The 10655-nt window shown below is 49.3% G+C and overlaps 1 pseudogene across 1 annotated transcript; it reads right to left on the bottom strand.

Annotated features, from left to right (window-relative positions):
• Positions 1 to 279: 279 nt before the first annotated feature.
• LOC146757055 (uncharacterized) lies at positions 280 to 10463 on the bottom strand (annotated as a pseudogene). The gene is made up of 4 exons (XR_014936944.1): positions 10438 to 10463; positions 3604 to 3752; positions 2895 to 3005; positions 280 to 2789 (listed from the first exon to the last, which is right to left on the bottom strand). The product of XR_014936944.1 is annotated as an uncharacterized LOC146757055 (transcript).
• Positions 10464 to 10655: the final 192 nt, after the last annotated feature.

The raw sequence follows: 10655 nt of genomic DNA, 5'->3' as shown, positions 1-10655 counted from the left end.
CTCTGCCCTATTAATGCCTCATCTGGAATATTGTGTCCAGTTCTGGGCTCCCCAGTACAAAAAAGACAGGGATCTCTTGGAGAGAGTCCAGCGGAGGGCCACGAAGATGGTGAAGGGCCTGGAGCATCTCCCCTATTAAGAAAGGAAATGCCTTGTCCAGAAGCAAGCAGTGGGCTGGAGAGGGCACCAAAACCAAACCCTGCTTGCACCTTTCCCTCTCCTCATTCCACATGCTGACATTTATTTTAAGAGCAAAAACAAGACTACAGTGAAGAAAGCTCCAGAACAACTCAGCTACTTTATTCACCCCCTTCTCTTTCCACTACAGAAGATTCTCAGAAAACCTCCAAGAGCCACCTTACTGCTCTGCTGACCCTTCTCTGGGATGCATCAGTGCGCCCAGAAATGACTGAGAGCAACACATGCACACAGACACACAGCAGATCCCTACACAACCACTTCTCCACTAGGAAACAGCATCAAAAAGCAGCTGGTGGGAAGAGTAGAAGTGGAAAGCGGGCATGGTGAGAGAAGTGCTTTGGGCAGCAAGGAAAGGCCATCTGAAGCTCCTGGGTTAAGTCCCTTCTGCAGAGGGTGTCGGTGATGCCGTCTCCTTTGCAAACTCTTCCTGCATGGAGAGAAGCATTGGTCTCCCTCATCCCCGGGCTCTCCAGCATTTTGAGGGTCTCTCCTGCTGGGGGTTTTCCCATGAGAAATGAGGCACCAGCCCTGAGAGAAACTCTTCCTGCAGGAGATGCAGTCCTAGTAGCTACCTGTCCTGTGGACTGCAATGTTTAATGAGGACTGAGCTTTGCATGAAGTTCTTCTGGGAGTGTGAGGAGCTCTCTGCTAGGCACAAAGCCCTTCTCACACTCAAGGCTTCCTGCCATTTCAGCTCACTGGTGCAGACATTCTGGTAACACAGCAGATGGGATTCTCTGAGGGAGAGAAAAGACAAGTTCCCAGGCATCTCCCTGCATGCAGGCCTGGCCAAAATGTTCTAAAATGTCCGACAGAAGCTATGGTCTCTCTCCTGTGTGCATATGCTGGTGCAGCTTCAATTCAGAACTCCCTTTGAAGCTCTTACCACACTCAGGACACTCACAGGGTCTCTTTTTCCTGATGGATGCTCTGATGCAGTGTCAGCTCAGAACACCTTTTAAAGCTCTTCCCACACTCAGGACACTTATAGGGTCTCTCTCCTGTGTGCATGCACTGGTGCATCTTCAATTCAGAACGCCTTTTGAAGCTCTTCCCACACTCAGGACACTTATAGGGTCTCTCTCCTGTATGGATGCGCTGGTGGTGCTTCAAATCAGAACTGCTTATGAAGCTCTTCTCACACTCAGAGCACTTATATGGTCTCTCTCCTGTGTGGACACGCTGGTGCACCTTCAGTTCAGAGATGCTTTTGAAGCTCTTCCCACACTCAGGACACTGAAAGGGTTTCTCTCCTGTATGGATGCGCTGGTGGAGCTTCAAATCAGAACTGCTTATGAAGCTATTCCCACAATCAGAGCACTTATATGGTCTCTCTCCTGTGTGGATGCGCTGGTGGCGCTTCAAATCAGAACTGCTTATGAAGCTCTTCTCACACTCAGAGCACTTATATGGTCTCTCTCCTGTGTGGACACGCTGGTGCATCTTCAATTCAGCACGCCTTTTGAAGCTCTTCCCACACTCAGGACATTTATATGGTCTCTCTCCTGTGTGGATGCGCTGGTGGAGCTTCAAATCAGAACTGCTTATGAAGCTCTTCCCACAATCAGAGCACTTGCAGGGTCTCTCTCCTGTGTGGATGCGCTGGTGGCGCTTCAAATAAGAACTGCTTATGAAGCTCTTCTCACACTCAGAGCACTTATATGGTCTCTCTCCTGTGTGGATGCGCTTGTGGAGCTTCAAATTAGAACTGTTTATGAAGCTCTTCTCACACTCAGAGCACTTGCAGGGTCTCTCTCCTGTGTGGATGCGCTGGTGGATGGTGAGGCTGGAACTGTTTTTGAAGCTCTTCCCACACTCAAGGCACTTATACGGTCGCTCTCCTGTGTGGACACGCTGGTGCACCTTCAGTTCAGAGCTGTTTTTGAAGTTCTTCCCACACTCAGAGCACTTGCAGGGTCTCTCTCCTGTGTGAATGTGATGGTGGATGGTGAGGCTGGAACTGTTTTTGAAGCTCTTCCCACACTCAAGGCACTTATACGGTCGCTCTCCTGTGTGGACACGTTGGTGTATTTTGAGTTTAGAAATACCTTTCAAGCTCTTCCCACACTCAAGGCACTTGTACAGTCTCTCTCTTCTGTGGATACACTGGTGGGAAGTGAGGCTCCCACTGTCCGTAAAAGTCTTTCCACAGTCAGAGCACTCAAAGGCTCTCTCTCCTGTGTACATGCACTGCTGGCCAGTGGGGTGGAGTCTCCATTTCATGCTCTCTGCAGAATCACAGATCTCATAATGCCTCTTTGCTGAGTGCGTGCACTGGTGGCTAGTGATGCTGGAATCCAGTTTAAAGCTTTTCTCACACTCAGTGCATGGATTCTGCTTTTTCATCTGGCACACATCCTTGCTCCTGGTTTCCTCAGGCTGCTTTGGACCTATGTTGGAGTCCACTGGGTTCCTCAGTGTCATTCCCAGACGCTTTCCCAGGGGCTTCTTGATGTGCTCACCCTGACCTTGCTGCAGGACTTCCTGGACATCCCTTCTGATTTCTTCCACAGAGATGCGATTCTGCTGCATTTCCACTACACAATTTCTCTGCGGAACCTCCTTTGTATTTTTGATCCCATCAGCTGCTGGATGACAAAGGAAATGCAGCAATAGCACACGGTGCCCAAAATAAAACACAGGCAGAGAAGGCTCTTACAGCCCCAACATTCCCCTTCCCTCCACCACCTCACCTGGGCTGAGGTCTCCTGGCATGGCCTCAGGGCTACGCACATCTGGGATCCAGGGGTCTTCCCCTCGTTCAAGCAGGGAGATCACCATGGGCTTGGGGGCTGGAAGTGGAGCTTCAGGGAGAGAAACAGGGAACAAGAGAGCATTTCCCTCATGCTGGCACAGTGCCTGTTCAACAGTTCCACTCTGTGCCCCTCCCCAAGGAGAAACCACCATTTAGGTCTAAATGACACTGTGCCTACAGCTTCCCTTGGAGCAAAGAATGTTTTGACATCTCTGAACATTGAGAAGGGATATTTTTTCTTTCAAATTAACTTTACAACAGCTTATTTGTTTTCTTACAGTCTACCAGAGGTCAAGGCATCAAAATGTTGATGGCAATTGCATGGAAAATCCTCAATTCCATAGCAGTAACCAGGGATTCATCTGTGAGCTGGAGCTGGTGGCACCAAGCAACACACAACACAAGGGCTGGTTTTCTCCCTCCTGGCTGATGCCTGCTTGCCAGCACTGACTCTGTGGCTTAGATCAGAGTGCCGTGCATACTAATCCCTTCTGAAACTCATGCTTTTCAGTATCTCCTTTCTTGCTGGCACTGTGGTGTGAGTCAATATGTAGCTGCATGGTGTTTATTCAAGGCCCGGCTTGCAGAGGCTCATTCTGCACAGCCAAAGGTGCCCTAACGAGGAGGAAAGGCAGACAAGCTCTCACCCAGCGAGGCCACACACTGGTATGTCTCCAACATCACGTCCCGGTAGAGCTCTCGTTGCACAGGGTCCAGCAGCGCCCACTCCTCCCTGCTGAAATACACGGCCACCTCCTCAAAGCTCACGGGCTCCTGCAAGCAAAGAGGCTTCTTGCTGGGAACAGCCAAGGCCCAGGCAAGCAGCTCGCACAGGACAGAACCTCACACCCCAGCTGCTTTTCTGTCCCCAGCACACACACGCTGGCTGAGGACACCTCCCTCTTCCCCTGCATTCACATCCCTGGCCCCTTGGCCTCTCCTGCCTGCTTCCCCAACCCCTACCTCAACAGGATGTGCTGCGGCCATTTGCTGCTCTCCTGCAGGCTGGGATGATCACGGCTGGAAGGCAGAAGTTGAACTGGAGCCTGCAGAGAGAAGAGAAATGGCAGGGGAGCTGTGAGGGAATGCAGCAGTCCCAGTTCCAGCTCAGCCCTTCTGCAGGGCACTGCCCAGCCTTGCAGAGGAAGACAATGAGCTGCAGCACAGGAAACAGTCTGGCTCAAAGAGATGAACCGTCACAAAGCTGTCTCAGACTGGGAGGCTGAAACAACTGGTAGCTGACACTTAGTTCAACAGCTGAGACTGAGAGGGGACTTAAGACAAAGCACGGCAAGGAGGCAGTCATCTTACCCCAAAAGAGGGAGCAGCCCAAGTGCCCCTCCAGCTCTGCTGCACAGCAGCGGGCTGCACCACAGGACCTGCCCTCGAGCAGGGCTGTTTCTGCAGCTCACACCTGCACAGAGATCCCTTGCAGCTTGACATCAAGACTCCTTCTCAATACAGATCTTCTGTAAGACACCCATGGTTACTTTGGAGCTTTCATGTATTCTCTAAGGTTCTGTCTTAGAGGGACTGTGCATGTATGATTCCTTCCACACAAAGCCTTGACCAAGCTTGGGACTAGGAGAGGATCCAGCCACATCCTAGCTCCTTACCTCTGTGGTCTGAAGACATGAGAAAAAAAGGGGAACTACTCTGAGCCTCGTGACTCAATGGGAGGGCCTCCTGTAGGTGTGTGCGTAACCCTACCCTCCATGCAGTAAATAACCAAGTGTATCCAGCCACCTCCGATCCTGCTGTGTCACTGTTAAATCACTACAGCATATCCCTATTATATCAACAAATATAGTCCTGCTTCTCCCTTAGGAGTGTATGCTGTGTTTGGATCCACTTGTGACCAATGGGCAAAGTCTGCAGGATGGCAAGAAGGGAAACAAATCGATGACAAGAGACATGAAGCACGTCCCAAATTCTTCTGTGAATGTTCTCGTGGCGACTGCTGTAGTTGAGCAGAAAGCAGAGGTCACTGGGGGCAGTAATAGGATGCAAAATGGGAAAGGTGTTATCAGCATCGTGTCGGGTTTGGAAGTGACATATGAAGCAAAAGAGAACTGCACCGGTCCTCCCAGAATCAAAAGCGACTGATATTCCACAATATTTCTGCTGCACTACGTGGTGCAAGTTGTGCAGGTAATGCTTATTCACACAATAAACGAAGACCTCCCCGAGTCGCCTACAATCCTTTAGGCCACACATCCTCCACCTGTAGGGTTTGGCTCCAAACAGATGCAAAACTGCACCCATAGCACTAATTAAAGGCACTGCCTCTACACAGTTAAGGCAAACAGAGGCAGCAGAATGACGGCTTATTGCCTGCCCTAACAGAAAACTGTTAGAAAATGGTATGGCCATCCAACCATCCAGCAGGAGGTGCAGAAAAGCACCTGGTTCATGGAAGAACACCGTGAATGCAGCCCCCAACACTCAAACACAGCAAGCCTGCTGGAGCACCACCTCCACAGATCCGTGAGGGAACACCTGGTGGCAAATGGATTAAATCCTCTGGCAGATGTCCGTACATCCTCTCAGGAGTGGAAGTAGCCCTGGGCTTGCTGAAATCAAGCAAGCCCTCAGAAAAGGGTTGGGAAAAGTACTCTGTAAAGGTGACTGATGTAGTTCTCAAAACCACCTACTGCTGATGTTACCTAAAAGTGGTGATGGCTCACATTCCTCGGGTAAGGAAGTGCAAAACGGCGAGGAGTCAACTGGATGGTTCACACTTCTCAAATAAATAGGATGGCTTACTTAAACACAACAATAAATCAACAAAACATCCAACCACATGGAGATTATTTTTCCATCTCCTGAGAAGAGAGAGTATCTGACAGCACTGCAGCCAAACCAGCCTGTGACGGTCACAGCCACCACCAGCCGATGCTGTGCTGGGAATTTTAACTGAACCGTGAAGGCAACTTATCGAATAGCAGCAGTGCTAAACAGAACAATTAAGGCAATAAACAACCACGTGGTTACAACAGCCTTGTTAAGCAGTTGTTAGAGCACTCCAGGACACCTGCATGATATCAATAAATTCATTCCTCCCTCCCTCTTCAGCCGAGCACGCAGACTGCGCTCACTGCCAGGGGACGCTCTCAGCAACGCGTGCCCTTTGCAGAAGGCACCTGGGCTGTGCTTTACTGACCTGCTGCTGCTCGGCCGTGTTCTCAACGCGTGCTCCAGTCAGCCCACAGGCTGCCAGCTTCTCATCGTCTGTTCCAGAGCCCAGTGCCGGAGCTGCTGCAGATGCTGAACGTGCTCAGGGCCCGCAGCTGTGTGCTCAAGGCATCTGCAGCTGCCGGGACAGCCTGAACAAAAGCCATGCCAGGGCTTTGCACAACCCCAGCTGAGCCATCAGGCAAGCGCTCAGCAAAAAAGGTAACGCCATTTCAAGGGTCGCCAGAGGCACGTGTTGCCCGCAGGGTCCCCGAAGAGAAGCTGGGGGCTGCCGGGGAGGAGGAGCAGGGCGAGTGCAAATTTCCACTTGGAGGCTTCACATTAAGACACTCCAAAGGAGGCATCGGGGGGTTTAAAGCTTCCGTCAATCCACGCGTGCACAGCTGCAGAGCGAGGCCGTCTCGTGTCTCCCGTGGCCCAGAGGAAGAACTGCAGCCCCAGCTGCGCTGTGTTACAGAGATCCAACCGGGCAGCAGAGCACGCTGACCTCCTCTGCTCCCTTCCTCACTGTCCCAGCTCCCAGCCCGTTCCCGTGCCCCTCGGAGCCCAGCCCGGGCTGCATGAACTGCCGCCCTGGTTGCAGCCCGTCTGGGCCAGCAAACCTGCTGCGCTGAGCGGGAGCTGGAGCCGGGACCAGGGTCCCGCCTGGGGTACGGCAGTGCGGGTTCCGCCCCGTCCGGGGCCGCTCCCCGCTCCTCTCCCGGTGCTGCTGGCAGGGGGCAGGAAGCGTGCGCTCCTCTGCACGAGCCACGAAGGGCACCTACCTTGGGTGCGGAGCAGGCTGCTCCCAGCTCTGGTGCAGGTAGCCGGGCTCCTCGGAGTCGCGTAGAGCAGAGGATGCCGAGTGCCCTCAGCCCGGAGCTGGCCGCAGGACGGCCTTGGTGCACCTCCTGCCACCGCGGTGCTGCCCGGATGGCTTCCAGCCAGGCTCTCGCCTCTTCCGCACAGGCTCAGGAAGGCAGGAATTCCCACAACGATCACGCCCAGAGCTCGTTTTCATGGCACATCTGCCCCCGGGGGATGGCGAAGGGAAGGGGTGCGGGGGAGGAGGGAGGGAGGAATGGGGGCTGTGTTTTGTTACGCTAATGAAGCATCGCTTTCTGCCGGCTCTCTTTGCTTCCTTCGGTGGGGACATTCGCACACCCTTGTCATCAGGCATCCCTCCCTTGCTGTCCTGGCGTTCCTTTCACTCCTCTCCCCCACGAGTATGTCCCAGCAAGAGGCAATCTCCAGTACAGCACCAGAGGACATTCTGTGTTGAACAGAACTCTTGCAATGGAACCGAGCTGTGGGAAGGAGCTTTACCCAGAAGCTGCTGTAAGAATACGACTTTCCCCAGATCCTTGTCTAAGGGTCCTAATAAGTCTTCCGTGCAGCGATACCTTGCGGTTCTGTGTGGGTTTGTGGTCCGTATGGCTGGCCATACCTACCCTTGAGTTGCACCGGGCAGTGTACTTGGGAGTGACCTCACTGGAAGGAAAGCAGTGTGCAAACTGCAGTGGGAAATTGCATTTAGGAAAGCAGGATATTGAGGTTCATTTTCTGGTGGATATGGGTGCTTCTTACTACCCATAGATGGTTTTGTAACAGTAGTAGATGCTACTGCCCAACGAGAAAAGGTTTCCTTTTTTTGGATTAATTAAACATAAGCTAAGAAAACAAGCAGGAATACAGAAATTCTTGTACCTGCCAGGTTACTCTGGCAAGAAATTGAATAAAACTGGAGCTAAGAGTGCAACGATATTGACTGATTAAAAACTGTAACTCTGGCTTTAACACAAACTGGGCAAAACAATGTTGTACCCCCAGGAGTTACAGCAATCTCAAATATGATACACTTAGTGGTGTGGGCATCAGGGCCAAAAATGAAGCCCTAAATAGAAGTTAAAAGCAAGAGCTTGCCTAGTCAGGGTAAAGCGGTGCCCTTTGAGGCTATGGGACTGTAGGAGGATAAAAGAAATAATAGGTAACTTTTTGGAGTTTGGATTCCAATTTTGATAGCAAGTGCTGTAGTTTGGTACAAGACTTGAGGGCAAGTACTAGAATAGTTGAATGGATACACTCAGTGGTGGCAAATCCGTGCACTTTATTAACCAAGTTAAGGAACGAAAAGATGGAGTTTACCTTCTGGATTTCAGGGATGTCTCTTCTGCCTGGTTTGGCCAAAGGAAGCCCAAGGTGATTTGCCTTTGAATAGGAAAGCCCTGATATGGGGAGAAGAGTCTCAGTTAACCTGGACAGTGTTACCCAGGGTTGTGAGAACAGCTGAATGATGGTCAACTCATGAGCCTGAGATCTGGGATCCTCCATCCTAGGGTGGAACTTTACTGCAGCACGTGGCTGCCACAGCAACAAAAGGACTGTGTACAATAGACTGAGAGTTTGCTGAGTTTCTTGGTTTACAGAAAGCACAAATAACTCAACAGGAAGTGACATATTTGGGAAATGAGATTACAGCTGGACTTTGAACCTTAAGGACTGCCAGGAAAAAAGTCATCTGCCAAACCCCTGAGCTGCAAATTGCCAAGGAAGTGAGTAAGGGATGGCCAGGGTGCCTGAGGGCGGTGGCTGCACTGGTACTTGTGGGAATACAAGAAAAGCTGTTCAGAGCAGCAGCTGTGGAGCAAGATAAACAGCATGAGAACCAAGGACACCTCTGCAAGGAGAAGAAGGGTCTCACAGCTCTGATTGGATACGTGCCTGCATGGACAGTTGAAAAGGGTTCTGTAGAATGCTCTGTTGACATGTAAAGGTGGTTGGGAAAGTTGTAAGGGCGGACGGGAAAGTTAGAAAATAACAACTTGTGAAGGTCTATAAGGGATGTGAGAACTTGTAATAAATGATTTGGATCGTTCACATCTGAGTCCGTGCCTCAAACGCTGCAAATGTGGTGCTGATAGGTTGATGGTTGGACTTGTTCTTAGAGGTATTTCCAACCGTAATGATTTTTTTATTCTATGAGGGTTAAGGACTCCAGGACAGTATCAGTGAATACTTCATTCATGGCTTGAAAGCTGAAGCTTGAAGCTGCTGAGGTTGAATGAGGAAGAGTATGTCCTTTGATCTGAAAAACTGATTGAAAACTGATCTTGAACAGACTTTCTCAACAGGATACTCTTTGGTTGGGACAAATACAGAGGAGTGTATTTGTGATTTTTCTTGCGCAGGGTCAGTGATCAGTGTCTGCACAACAGTTTTAGGAAACAAGAAAAGAGAAACAAAAAAAACTGCACGGGACCTAAGTAAAATGAATTCTTAATGACTGACTGTGCTAGTGAAACATATTGAGTAGCTTGAAGCTTAAGACAAAGGAGCTAATTGCTTTGTTGTATGTGACTATATGAAGGGTTGCTGTAAAGAAGAATAGTAAACTTGTTATATGGCAAACAGGCTATGAACTAGTGGTTGTATCAGTTAGGAAGATTCGTGTTAGTTACTGCCTTTGAGTAGTAAAGCTTGTAGAGCTTGGGAAGAATAGGTTGGAAAAGCTACAGAATTTTCATCAGTAACAGCTTAGACATATATTGGGGTTAGTCTAGTTATGGATTTTATTGCTGTAAGACATGAGGGACGGGCAAAATGACTCGAAATATGACAGAAATATGACTCGTTTCTGTAGTGTGAAAGATGATGTCTTTTAATGTTTGCTTTATGCATCTGCCCTTGCCCGAGACCGTAATTAGGGTATCTTTGATTCCAGAAGGTCCTTATGCATATTTGCTTGGAGCTGCATACTTACAGCAGATAGTGTACTTCTTTCTTAGCTTGGATAGGATAGTGTACCTGTATATTTAGTCTTTTGTGCCTGCAGCCTGCGATCTTGAAGATAAGGAGAAACAGAATTGAGTACCTAATATTTGCAGTTGAATTCTCCTCTACCAGTCTTCTGTCTGTGTATACTACTGGTGAAGTTGGGAGTTGACAGGACACGTATTCCAAGCTGATCTGTAAATATGCCTCATCTGAACCATCACAATTAATATCAAATGTAGGAGCTCATAATTTGAGTGCAAAACAGGAGGATTTTTTCTTCCTTTTCTGGTGTTGAAGTTAACTGTTGCATCATGAGGCTATGCATGTAAACATGCAAGGTCATATAAACCACTTGAATTTGTAACCCACAACTTGTAGTGGACCATATTCTTAACCATCTAGGCAGGTGGTTTATCTTAGCATGCTGGAATTGCTCTGAAGAAGTTAGTTTTTGGATTTTGCTGTATGCTATGAAAATTGTTCTGCATATTGTCAGAAAGCATGAAAACCAGAATAGCTTCTGGCTATGTTACTGTGCTTTCCTGACAAAATTCTTCATAGGCTAGTAGTATAGATTATAACTTTCTCTCTGTGCTGGTATTCTGTTTTGGTTTTGTTGGTGGTTTTTTTTTGTTTTTTTTTTTGGTTTTTTTTTTGGCCTTCAATGTAAGGGGGAGGAAGGAGAAGGAAGTAGGGGAGATCTTCCCATGACCAGACCTTGCCCTGTAGTTTCAGCCAGTTTAGAGAATTG

Source organism: Coturnix japonica, chromosome 24 (genome assembly GCF_054131305.1).
Source record: "Coturnix japonica strain WE chromosome 24, WE-NBRP24, whole genome shotgun sequence".
NCBI lineage: Eukaryota > Metazoa > Chordata > Aves > Galliformes > Phasianidae > Coturnix > Coturnix japonica.
Note: the sequence above shows the minus strand (reverse complement) of the source record. Positions and strands in the feature narration are given on the sequence as shown.